Source organism: Homalodisca vitripennis, unplaced genomic scaffold (genome assembly GCF_021130785.1).
Source record: "Homalodisca vitripennis isolate AUS2020 unplaced genomic scaffold, UT_GWSS_2.1 ScUCBcl_4865;HRSCAF=11290, whole genome shotgun sequence".
NCBI lineage: Eukaryota > Metazoa > Arthropoda > Insecta > Hemiptera > Cicadellidae > Homalodisca > Homalodisca vitripennis.
This window is the reverse complement of record NW_025780975.1, coordinates 31,209-45,327: the sequence shown is the minus strand read 5'-3', so window position 1 is coordinate 45,327 and position 14,119 is coordinate 31,209. Positions and strand designations below refer to the sequence as shown.

The 14,119-nt window shown below is 31.4% G+C and overlaps 1 long non-coding RNA gene across 1 annotated transcript; it reads right to left on the bottom strand.

Annotated features, from left to right (window-relative positions):
- Positions 1-73: 73 nt before the first annotated feature.
- Positions 74-13,882, bottom strand: LOC124373116. Its single transcript, XR_006923407.1, has 7 exons — positions 13,538-13,882; positions 9,439-9,868; positions 9,101-9,189; positions 6,819-6,976; positions 3,618-3,685; positions 2,578-2,648; positions 74-184 (listed from the first exon to the last, which is right to left on the bottom strand). It is a non-coding gene; the product is annotated as an uncharacterized LOC124373116 (long non-coding RNA).
- Between the last annotated feature and the right edge of the window lie 237 nt (positions 13,883-14,119).

The window sequence follows — 14,119 nt, the reverse complement described above, 5'->3', positions numbered from 1 at the left end:
GGGGCCCATTCGACTTGTCAAGAGGCAGCATGGCGTCGGACAAACACCTGGACTCTCCCTCAGAGCAGATATCCACATGGGGGTACACAAGGCAGTCGAGCGGAGTCAGACCCAACATCAACGCCATCTTAGTTGCCAGAGTAGGTTTCACTATGTCTGTTTTCTCCTCTGGGTCTGGTTGCATCTGAAATGAATTTTTGCAACTTTTTCGATAAACATTTTTATATTTTACCTAAACTGACATTATTTTACCTAGATTTTGTAGAAATCTACCCCTTGCAACCACCCAGAATTTCAGAAGGCTTTTTTCATTCTCGTTGATCAAAACCCAAACTACTAATCTTAAAATGTGTGTGTGTGTGTGTGTGTGTGTGTTGTGTATTATATAAAACTTGTGCTACATATTTGCAAGCTTATAAACATTATAACTATTTTGTTTTAAACCCTAGAACTGGCGGTCATTTCATCCTGTAGAGTCAAGGCTGTTTTGGAGCTTCGCGCAAGGTTTTTATTTAAAAAAATTATTAAAAATATAAAATAAAAGCAATATAAATAAGAGTGTATATGTTTTGTGTTCAGAATAAACGTAGAATTGCACTATATTGTAAAATTAACCATCAAAAATTTCTAATAAACACTTTTTTTAATCAAATATAAAATTTACGAAAAATATTTCTTAAAATTGGGGGGACCATACCCAGCAAAATGAAGTTATAGTGAAAATATTTATAAGTGAGATAGCCATTCTGTGTCAAATTTTTATCTAGTTTCAGAAAAACATAAACTTTATACACATTTATGAAAGCATCATAAAGCTATAGAACAAAAAGCACGATGCGTATAAATCCTGAAAATCGGGTGTACACGTAAGACTTTGGGTAAAACAAGTTTTGCTAATACATTTATCTATGAATACAATGTTATTTTGCATATTTTATTACTTAGAAATAAAATAGAATATACAGTATAATGAAATAATTACCATAAATTATTTTTTGAAAAGTAAAAAAAGTTAAATTTTGCCATTGTTCAAAAATTTTGCGAAAAATTTTCATTCAGCAAAATATAAAATAGTTTCTAAGGCTTGTACTATATCAAATTTATAAATTTTATGGTTTATAAGTAATAGGAAATATTATGTAGTTAGAAAACTATAAATATAACTAAGATATTGAAAAAAATATAGAATAACCCAAACAGTTATTATATATAACCAAAGAAAATTACAGGAAATAAATATTTTATTGTGAAAACTATCTATTTACCAAAAATAAATAGTTACTTCAGAGCTAAAAAGAGTGCTATAAATAACGTTTAGTAAGTGAAAACAATAACAAACTATGTGAAATGAATTTTTAGCCAAGTCATTTTGGCCATAGCCTACACAAAAGCCGGTAATTTCTCAAACATATTTCAGTAAATAGAAATTGAATTTATTCTAAAAAATATATATGTTTACACTACTACGACATCAAAACAACACACTACACATTAAATACGACACTAAAACACGCGTAAAAACTATTTAAAGCTTACAAATATCCACAGCTCGGCACGAAAGTGGATACAGAACGGCAGCGGCAATATGGCGGTCACAACAAACGGCGTCGCGTTTTCTTTTACGTTCAAAATAACAAGCTTGCTACGTCATAACCATAATACAAAGAGGAATAAAACTCATCTGTTCCTTAGCATTTTTCTTCCCGAATCCAATGGTGCATGAATTATATCGATACGTTACCGGAGGTATATTAATAAAAAGTAATTATACGAGGGAATGTTTTGATCGACACAAAATTTTGACGGTTAACACCACAAAAGCGGCATTAACCCGACATAATTATGTCGATTAACAGTTCTAGGGGTTAATTTATTCAAATAAAAATGAATACAGAGGTAGTACTTATTCTTTCAACAGACTGACTAGCCCATCCTCAACCAATAAAACATTGTCAATATAGTGGTTGTTTGTTATTGTGTGCATATTTTTTATCTCTGTTACTGTTTAACATTAAGACTAAAAGTAGAATTTTTTTACAAACTAAGCAATTTCATATAAATTTTGTAATACATTATTCATTATCTCTTAATAATTAAGATGGTGGCAGTTCAAAAGTTTGAAAAATACTCATTCATATTTTAGTTATTAGGCATTAAAAAGTAAAAACTGAAAATCAATTTAGAATACTTAACCCAATTATGATAATGTTTTGTTCTTACATTTTCTTTATCTTGTAAGGTTTTCAAAATTTGGGCAACCTAACAAAATTGAAAATAATATGTATTGAATCTCCAACATAGTTAGTCTTTAAAATATAGCATTTAGCCAACCTACAATTCACATTGTAAATGAAAAGCCTTTGAAATAATTTTTTTTAAGGATCACAGAACTAAATCTACATAGACAGAAAGCTTGTCACTTTCCAATGCATTAGACTTGGCTTTATATCACAACTTTTTTTCTTACTACACTTGAGACTAGTAAACTGAACTTATTTTTTTCTCCTTATGAATAAATAAAAAAAAAAAAAAACACCATAATTATAAAACTAATTGTTTGTGTGTGTTTAGCTTTACCTTATCGACCACATGCTTGAATACTTTTCCTTCACCATCGACAAAGAAAAACAGAGAATCCATCGTACCACCTGCAATATAAAAATTGTATGTTTATGTTAAAATTGTTATGTAAGTTACAATTACAGCAAAATAAAAACCAAAACTTTACCTAAGTGAGTGAAAACTTTATTTAAGATAACACTAATTATTTTTAATAAATTTCTGCTACATGTTATCACTTCATTGGCTGAATGTTAGCAAAGTCTTTCACTTGGGGAGGAGGAAAGAAATTTTCTTTCCTGTCTCTCTGCATGATATCTGAAAACAAACTGACCTATAGCCTTGCAATTTTCCACAAAGTTACAATTCTATATAAGCAACATCGAATTTGATTATCTAGCATGTTCATCCATGGAATTTGACTGAGCTTCATAGTAGCCTGTCTCTTAGTAGATGGATAAAAATTCTCTCTTCTGCCTGCCTGGGAATTAAAATATTTTTTTCTGTCTGATTGCCTCTCTGTCTGTACAACACCTCGCAGATGAAGTAATGAAATGTACATGACTTCAGATTTTGCATGCACATTCAGCGTTCAAGCCTGTTAACGAGACATGTGGTCTAGCCAACTCCTACCTAGTACAGTATATATATAAATATCTGACAACAGAAATTGGAAACTACTGAGTTACAAAACAAAAAACTATTCGAGATGTATACAATAATATTATACTCCTAAAGTAATTGTTTTATTTTCCTATTGCATTGTAGGCTGAAAATTGAGGTGAATATTTTGAAGCCTCATAGCAAGGACTTCAATATAGTATAACCCTCATCATACTCGGTAATTGAGTGAGAGTACCAAACTCTGAGAAAATACTGTACGTACTGGTGTGTCCACATGGCACCAATAGGCTGTTACAGTTTCAAATCTTATAACTTAATAGATATTTTTTATAATCTGAAATTTATAATAGCAAACCATGCAAGAACTATATTTTTTCCTTTAACGTTAATAAAAAATAAGATTTATGTTATGATAAACAGATTTAAAAACTTACGATTCTTGTTCTCTTTCAACAGATTCTTTCATATTCAGTATGTTGAATTTCCAGAAGTTGAAAAAGACCTGAAAATGAAATACAATTAAGACTAAAATGAAAAATTACAAATACAGGAGTAAAAGCTCTCATGTAAGCCTCTTTATGTGACGATGGGGTAGGGGTGCATATCTTTTTAAAGCCATATATGAAATTTTTAATATGGAGAAAGTAAGATATTTACAGCAAATGCAACTACCAACCTTGCAATATTTACTTTCTGAAAGGGCAATGAAATTATTAAAAACATTAAATACAACACTGTAACTGTTTTCCCGTGAAATTTTATAAATTTTAAGAAACAGTAAAACATTTATTTTAAAGGGTTTGAAACTTTTAAAATAAACTTATGCAACAGACATTTTCAGTTTTTGTGGTTACATTTAAAAATACAATTCAAAAAGGTATATGTATGTGTGTGTGTTTGAGAAAAAGGGAAGAAAGTAAATAGCCAAGCACTATAAGCTGACATAATAGCAATGATTTTACCCCAGGCTATTGTTTTCTGAAACTTGTCATCAAAATAAACAAAATAGCTAGAACTAGCAATGAGTTGTGCTAAACATGCTTAGCGCAGGAATGCATACTCCGTAATCCCTGCCCATGCCAATATTATAATTATATATAATTTAAATAAACATTGAATCATAAAAAGTACTTGTTCCGCCGGGACTCGAACCCGGATCCCTCACTTGCCGAGGGTGAATGTGCTACCATTGCACCACAGAGCCCTTACTTTTTACAATTCAATTATTTTATACCTGGCCGTATCTGTCACATATGCCGTTTAAATAACCGAACTAACATATGATCGGAAGAAGCAAATACCTGTAAAACGACTTTTATTTACATTAATTAAATTTGTATAAGTGGCAATAGCCAAATTTAATTTCAATAAGTTTATTTCGTAAACAACATAATGATGCAAACAAACCCCCTTTTTCTGAGATGACTTCATCTTTATGCACGGCAATGTATGGGTCATAAAGGCGCACTAACTCCATGAGGTCCCAAATAGCCACTATAGGAATGGGCCGGCACAGAAGTCCTGACCTTAATCCATTAGAGCATGTTTAGGAAGAGCTGAAAAGTTGTGTTAGCATCTAGTAACATTGGTAAGCTGAAAGCTGAGCAAAACAAAATACTGACAAAATAGCCTTTTAATTATCATTGTACAAAGAAGTGCTTTAATGATTATTACTTTGTTTCTACTTTAGATTTTCTTATCTTTCTTACTCTATGATGAAATAATATTAATTTTTCATGTACTCTGTATTTTTTAACCTCTTAATAATTTTTTAAACTCAAATATTAACATAAGCTTTAAATTAACACTGATTTACTATTAAATTTTTAAGAAATTTTAGTGTGCACGATAAATTTGTCTAGGTGTGTGTGTGTGTGTGTGTGTGTTTATATATATATATAATAATTTTATTTTTAAATGCTAAAGTATAAAATCAGAAATGTGATGCTGGTTACAGCTAATTACTTAGATTACTTAGCATTACAACACAAAATGATTTTCTTGGATAAAATATATTTTTATTGAAATATGTTATGCATACATATAATGAAAAGAAATCAAGTTGTTAATGGCCTAACCTTGGTTTTTTCACCTTATTTGTTTATTTAATTATAGTTAATTTTATGTTTCTAAGTAATATTTAATGTAATTTTTAATATATCTTAGTGTAGTCACATCATTGTTGGAAAGGAGAGTTGGTGTAGTGAAGAATATTAGAGGTAACATCACTAATATATTTATGACAAAGGTCTCTTTCTAATGTGTTTGTGCTTGTTTTTCAAAGCTATCATCCCCAGACAAGAATAGAAAGTAGAGCCATATACCAAGGGATGTCACCCCCATATTTATGGTAGGGTCTGTTGGGGTGTTAAGGGAAGAACAATACTTTCACCCCAGGACAAAGGCTCTGAGTCCTTTTGGATCTCACACTAGGGTAGAAAGCAGCAGCAGCTTTCTACATTTCACATAGTTTATGGACAGAGGGCTGCTGACTAGTTTAAATATCACATTATTTTACTAGTTGATCATTACGATACAGTCCACTAAATATTAGTCAAGTTTTTGTGCAATAGTATAGTGCAAAATAAAGTTTCACTTAAAAGTTAACTAAAGTATTTTATTTATAAATTATTCCAATATTCAAGGCATACTGTGAGCCACTACAAAAGTCTTAAAAGAATAAACAGTAAATAGCACAAGCATTTGTTTCAGTCAATAATAAACACTGCATACATTGTTTTCACTAGAAACAATACCTGGAGAATGCAACATAAACTGGCTTCTGATTTTAGAGTAAGACAAGATTGATCTTAATCAAAGCAAGTTTCCGAGTTATGAATTTTTAAAGTTGCAGTTCTGTTGAAAAGTGGCAAAAACCGGTATCTGTTTTTATTGTAATCAACATAAAAACAGAAGTTGTAGGTATGTAAATTATTTTGTTTTATATGTCTAAACACAGAAAAACGTACTAAATTTTAATACAACTCCCATTATTGTAGCTCTACTGTTTAGTTTGTGGTTTTCGAACTCGGATTAAGTTCCTTTTTCTACTAGCTGTTTTACTAAGTTTATATCAGAACACTAATTCATAAATTATAAAAGTATTGTTTAAACTTAACATATTTTTTTGAATAACTGTGTACACATCTATTTGTATTAGACAAATTGTTGCATTAAGTTTCTTTAATTATAATAATATCATTTATTATTTCTTCTTTTATATTTGTATAATACAGTGATACTAAACATTATATTATAAAACTGTTACTAAAAACTGAGTTTTACTCCATATATTGTAAAAATATACACAGTATATTTATTTACAAATTCTGCAGACAAGAAAAAAGTTTGAACACAGCTAGCATCATATACAAACTGTGCACAAGTTTGAACATTATTTTACAACTGCACAATTGACAAATAGGTAGTAAACTATACATAAATCTACAAAACAGTCTAGAGAAATTTCTGAAAAATAAAACCTGGCATTATAATGATTACTAAATTGCACAAAATAAAATGTTGAAACCAGACTTAATCTTGATTATGACTTAATATGGTAAGATATTTTTATTTGATTAATTGATAAGGTTATATTCTTGTTCAGAGTAAGTCAACGATGAAGGATTACTTACTTTCATGCCAGAAATTCCTCTAATCCTCCAACGAACTTTAACAGTTCCCATCCTCTGGGTGAGATGTTATCTTCAATATGTCAAACTTGACGTAAGCAAATTTAAAATGACCAATCATTCGTAACAGAGCAATCTGCCTTACATAGTGGAAAATACCCCTGAAAAAATAAGCAGGTTTACTGATAAAACTTATGGTTTTAAAGAAACCCAAACAAAAACATGATTTAATTCAATGAATAACATATTAATCAATCAATTTATATTTTTCACAAATATAGATCTACAAAATAATTAAACTTACTCTTGAATTTTAACCTGTTGAGGAGTACTGACAGCTATAACTGTCAACCTGTCTAGGGTCTACTAGCTAGAGTAGGCAAAAGTATCATTAATGGACTCCAGGGAGTAAAGAACACTTTTAAGTTGTATATTTATTCAAAATTTATGTTTAACATTATAAAAAAATCAACATTTATTAACTTATTATTCATATTGCCTTTAAAACTTTCTTTGATTTAAAACAATTCCTTCCTTTTTATTTTTTAGAGTTTTGGTTAAGTATAATTTTCTTAAACATAGGTGCATATAAAGTACTGCTTCACATTTAGTGCAGTCATAAGCAGTTTATTTTCTTTTACTCTTACTCCAATGTTATATTTGAGCACCAAAAGCAGCATTTTGATTAATAATTATTTTTCATTTTATATCATCCTGTCACTAGGAGCCAGCACCATAAATCAATGATCAATGTATTGCAAGAACAGAGAATAGCGTAAAAAAGGACTTGGCATGAGGAAATTACAGGACAATTAGTGGCAAAGTTTTGTTTATAATTCTGGCGCTAGGAGCCAGCACCTTACAGCAATAATTACTTTGAACACTTCATAGTCGAAACAGTACAGAAGAATGCCACTAGAGAACATATACAGCCATAATATATTATTTGAAAAAGACCATGAACTGTCAATACTACAAAGTTAAACCATCATTACTCCTTTGGGATAATACTGTTTATAACCATCATACTCTTTTGGAGCCACTTTCAGCTAATCCTCAACAGGTTAGTATAAGAGATACAATTACAAATTAAGATATAATGTGACAGAGGAAAGGTAATGTCTTTTGTGTATATTTATATGTTATGTATATAGTGACCAATTTTGGTCACTAAAAACATATGGAAAACTTGCTTTATACTACTGGCCTTCGAACATTAAAACCAATAAAATATGTTAAAAACTAATTTAAAGACTTTTAACAAAAACTATTCTTTGTTTTTGTTTTATTGTATTACAATTTTTTTTAAATTAGTTAATAAAAAAAGTCGTTACAATAGTTGAAAAATTATTATTTATATATTTACCATATTTTTTATACATTTTATGTATATATAGTTTTATTCACATACTGTAACTGGAGCAACATAATACTCACAAATTACCTAAAACAAGTCAATAATAATAATAATAATAATAATTATATAGTGTAAGAAATCTCAATAACTTTCTTGCAGCACAATTGTGCATGATGGCAGAATGCAAGAAGTGTCGTGTTATAAGAAAATAACATTATCAGATGCAAAATAATGTTTATTTGCAAGTATACAAAGTATGTTTTAAAAAGTAACAGGAATTTTAATTTTGTGTAAAAAGTATTTATTTATTCATCTACATTCATATCATATCTGGTGATATGATATGATAGTGGAAGAAAATTGTTTGGAAAGACAATTGTATATTGCTAAGATTTGAAATTTTAGTGGTATATTTTTATTGGCCCATAGTATTAAAAATGTTATTCTTGTTTCATTTCATTTTAATAATATGGAAGAGTTATATCACTTTAACTTAATTCACCATCACCTATGAATATCCAGTAGGCATTCTCACATTTTCCATCCGGGTATAAGGCACTTAATGGGAAACTCTAACTCCCACAGGATTGATTTATGATTCTATAACCTGATGAAGGTCATATAATATTCAAAGTACCTGTTACTTGTCTAAAAACCAATAATTAATGAAGGTAAAATATATCTCTCTTATCAGAGGTTACTATTTTTAGAGACTGCAGATGTCTCTGATTTCATCAGAATACATTGCTGACTTACTGGCCTGTTCACATTAGGGTTCCCAGTACACGTATCTAACAATACACTTCATCTAATACAGACACATTAAACCTAAACCATTTAACTGACCATTATAACTACAATTGCTAGAATGTCAATAAAATATTATAAAATATTTAAAAAAGAATATTGCAAAAGGTGCTATACTTACACTGTTCTTGTGCCTCTTATGTTGTTTTCAAATATCAAGTTTTGGTGGTAAATCGAATAATCAAGTGGTTGTACAAAAAGCTTTGGTAACTGAAACAAAAATTAAGAAATAAAATTATAACATTTAGTTGTTATCAAGTTGTAAAATACCATTCAAATTTATAAACTTTACACTGCAAGTAGATAAGGCATTAGTGACATTAGAGCTTAGTGTGGAATTACATTTACAATTCAATGTGTTTTAAACAGTACATGAAATATTGAATAGTATTCGTTTGTTTGGATAAGTACTATTTTATCTAAACAACTATTCACTACACTAAATTAGCTTCAGCTTACCGTATTTGACAATACTTTATGTACAACATTAAGTTGATCAGCTGTTGGTTTTCCACTTTCATTTTTTGGAGGCTCTGGCGAAGGTTCCTTTGTTGTCTCAGATAGCAATATCATTGCTTCTCGTAGTCAGAAATGAAAGGGCTTGAAGTTATATACCAAACAATAAAGGTGACTGTGAATATTTATTGTAAAGATATGTCTCCCTGAGCCCATTTTGTGGTAGAAGACTATCCTTCCTACATGCTCTTTTATTAGTGTATACTAATGAAGGTTGGAATGAATTAATCTGAAGATTTAAACTAAAGGATGCTTGCTCCCCATTATTACAAATATTCAACTTTGGTTTGAACTCATTTTGATCTTCTTCAAACTGATAGTCTTCTATGGATCGGATTGATGAAATACTTCTTAATCTTCGTTTGCACAAAAACTGAAACAAACATTTTTATTCATCTTATAAGCTTAAAAGGATTCTAGGAAAGTTTTGGGTACTTTGGAATTATACCGACCACACCCTATTATTTCTGAAAATAAGGCAAATAAAGAGAAACTAAACTAATCAAACTGAAACACAACTCTTTATTGACAAAAATATAAACTTACAATATTTATGGATGGTGTGCCGCTTTACTGGGACGACCAGAACTGGACAGTGTCGACAAGAATTGTGTCGAATGGATTGCCGCAGCGCTCTGCCGCCACCTCTAACCGCCAAATGTACTCAGGTAGGTAAGAATCGAGGTGGTATCATGTCATGGCCACGATGTTGTTTGTTTCACCATTTAGCTGACCCCCACATCCTTTTGACTTACTGTGTGTTTGTGCTGGTCTCCAAGTCCATGAAGTTGTATTTATGATTTACTGTGTAATATGTAAAACCATTGCCTCCAATTCACGAGTTTTATAACCCCTTCCAGCTATCTGACATGAGTGCTGTCTGGCTTAATATGTAGTGCAATTTGCTGCATTAATGTCTTTACTCCACGGTTAGGTACTCTAACAAGAAATCTCTCACTTGTTTCCCTACACAAACTGCCAAAAAAGCTCACTGTTGTGGCAATATACGTCCAGCATTATTTTTCCATTTTGTAAAAAAAAACTCTCATCTCTTTTCTACCATTCTGTCATTTCCTCCCATCATGCCGGTGTTTCATGATTCAACCCAACAAACATACATCTCGCTCATATAATGGTTCCAGTCAACAGCAGTTTTTGATGCCATGTCTAACACCACTTCACTGATGTCAGCTCGCTCATACACCCAGCTGTACATGAAACAAACAGCGGTCACAAACGGTATGCGACAACAACAACCTTGAAACGATGAACCCACCCTCAAGCCAACTTTCTTCAAGAATGGTCTTGTTGTGCATTTCCAAAAGGGGACGTTTTCAAAAGAATACAATGTCACGTCATGAACGTAAACATTCGCGCACTGTTTGAATGCAGGCAACAACTCATTCTGTTGAAAAAAACCTATTGCTCCCTCTTCATTTCTTGGCAAGTCCCAGATTTTCATAGTACCACCCATCTTTCATACGCAATTCAGCAACACACAAATAGATCACACTGGAACACAGTAGTCTGATGCCACAAATGCCTGTCCAGCAGGCATTGACAGGGATCGCTGTCAGCGAGGCGGGCCAGCCTCTGGGCAGAGTCTAGTTGGCGGTTAGGCAGGGTCTTGTCAGGAGCATTGTGCGAGTAAACAATGTTTGAGTTGTATTCACTAGAGATGGTTCTATATAATTATTGAACAAAACACAACTAAATACACCAGTTGTCAGAAATAATAGGGTGTGGTCGGTATAATAACAAAGTACCAAATTTTGCAATATTAAGGAACAGGTACCCTAGCTGCAGATTCATGTTAAGATCTGCTCTAGCCTCACTGCAGCTGCACTCTCGTCTTAGTATTATTTTTTCAATAGCTGTGGTACACTATTAACTTAGTGTTATTTGTTATGAACTGTGGTGTAGGCATGTTATGGTAAAAACTTGACTACAGTGCAATTTCACACTAAAATATTGCTAGAGATTAATCTGATAAATGCTGATTAATTATTAATCAATATTTACCAGACATTTCTCTATACTTAGAGATGATTGTCCTCATTCTAACAAAGTATTCACATAGTATTGGGTTTTGCTAAAGAAATCTCACTTGGAAGATTCTTCACGTTTAAGCAGACCACCTTTATATATTACTAAGGGTAATATTGCTACTGCTGTTAAGAAAATTATTGAGACAGACAAGACATGAGATTGAGAATGGTGCATTAATATACCAGCAGTTTAAACTATTCTAAACTAACACCTTCAGAAATGTTTAAAACATTTGAGAATAGGAAATTATATGTGCAGAGGATAATTAAAAGCAACAAACAGCAGTACTAATATGATGTGTAGACAAATTATGAATGTTTGAAGATGAGAAGACACTTTTGAGTGTGCAAAAATTCATGTCTATCAGAGAAAGAATGGTGGCCATATGATAAATTTAGTTTAAAAGAGGAATAGTGAATTGTGTTGGGTGGAGACTCTGAAGAATGCCTATTGAAAGTTATTCACTCACTCCAAATACTTTAACCAAAGTTTGCTTTTAGTCTTTTGGTTTTGAATATTGAAGATTCAAATCATTTGATAGTCATAATCTGATTGTGTTGGTGGCCCACTTATTATACTGCAGCCTACCAAGGTACCAACCCAAAAATCTTACGAATACAGTAACTTTATCGCATGTGTTTAGTTGCATACTGAAGAATGTACCTATTTATTTGTTTACAAAATTATTTATTCTGCGTTGTTTCTTGTTCTACCATGTTTACCTCTTAAATCGATACAAAAGTTAGAATTTGAGTAATACCTTAAATTTTGATCTCTTCACTCTAAAATTAGTTTTTTGACTAAGAGAACTTGTTTTAAATCTGTAGGACCTTTGGGTACGGTCCAATAAGCGGACCCGGTTTTTTATATCGAAATTGACAAACGATATTACTTAATCATAACCATCGATATAATCAATCGATACTGATGAATTATTTTTAACAACTTAAATAATCTATATGAACAGCTGTAAACACTTTCAAATAATACAATTAAGGTAATATTTTAAATTTCACGTAACATTGTGTATTAAAATGGCCGTAAATCTTAGGAAGCTTCACGAAATTGCTTTAAAAGACGATAAAATATGTTTTTTTTTATGGCTTCAGGATGTTGGGTTAGTACCTAAGAATCCATTATGTGATATTTGTGGAAAGGTAAACAAATGTAACTGTCAGAGGAGCTAACATGGTCGTCTTCAGATGCAAAAAAAGAAGGTAATGGTGGACACAACTTTAGTAAAAACGTTTTCGTTCTGTTTCATTTAGTTAAAGTTATGAGTTTTCCCTGATTTTGGTTATGTTCATTTATTATTTGTTATCATTAAATTCACATTTTAATTTAAACATATGATTGTTATTACTTTTATATCGATTGATAGTCTATGATTCGATATGCGAATATTAGGTATCGATGATTATATTCTTCGATATAAAAAACCGGGTCCGCTTATTGGACCGTACCCGGACCTTTCTATGAAGAGTTTTCGATGAGATACAGAAAACAGCATGATTTCAGGGACTTCAGCTTTTTATTATTTACCCTTAGTATAAAGGAATTCAGCCATTGATATTACTTCCTTCATGATACTAACACTCGATTACATTGCTGATACTGTGTTCTCAGCTTACCATACAATATATAACCACCGCCCGCGGTGTTATGCTAACTGCAGATTATTACATATATCAGTTCAAGGCAGTAATAGCCTCAAGACTTACAACGAACTTACTAATATCTTTAGCTCAATACAGCCATAGCCATGAATTGTGATAGGCCTAGTAATTTTTTAAGTTGTGTAACGGTTACAAATTTTAAAACGTAACTTTCTGACAAAAAGGATATATTGAATATAAGTTACTAGCTACCTACTATATATTATTTAGGATCTACATAGTATTTTCAAAAGGCTTTGAACAGTAGGGATAAGACATTGTTTCATCAGCTTCTAGATTAATTTTGAGGTAAGCATATAAGAGCTTTTAATTCTTACCTGGTTAAGAAATACTGATCTAGAGATGGCTCCTGCAATACTGGGTCTTGATTGTAATGAATCACTATACAAATGCAAATTTTTCCTACTTGAAATAACCTGAATAGCAGGAACTATTTTACACGAATATGTTCTAATTGAAACTGCCATTTCATTTGAATTTTTGTAATCCAGGAGACTTCTATGACATTATTTTAAAAACAGTTACACTGTCCTACAGACAGAACGAATAGTATTACGTTTCCATCCGTCGATCACGCCACTTCCACTTCAATACAACGAAGAAATGAAACCTAGGACATGAGGTGATTCCTATACTACTTCTCAATCATATGTTTGTACCCAATCGAAAATCCAGACAAAGTTTAGCACTAGAGGGACAGAGAATCTGACCTGACTCACTGTGTATACCACATGCTTTCACAACAGTGCTCACATTTCTAGAGGAACTAAAATGGCTGCAGACGAAAATTGACATAAGGCCTACTATACAGCCAGCAAAGAAAATAGTTTTAACGTTTTCATCATAAAACACAAACATAAGTCCTATACCTTAATATGTAAAATTTACTACAAGATTTT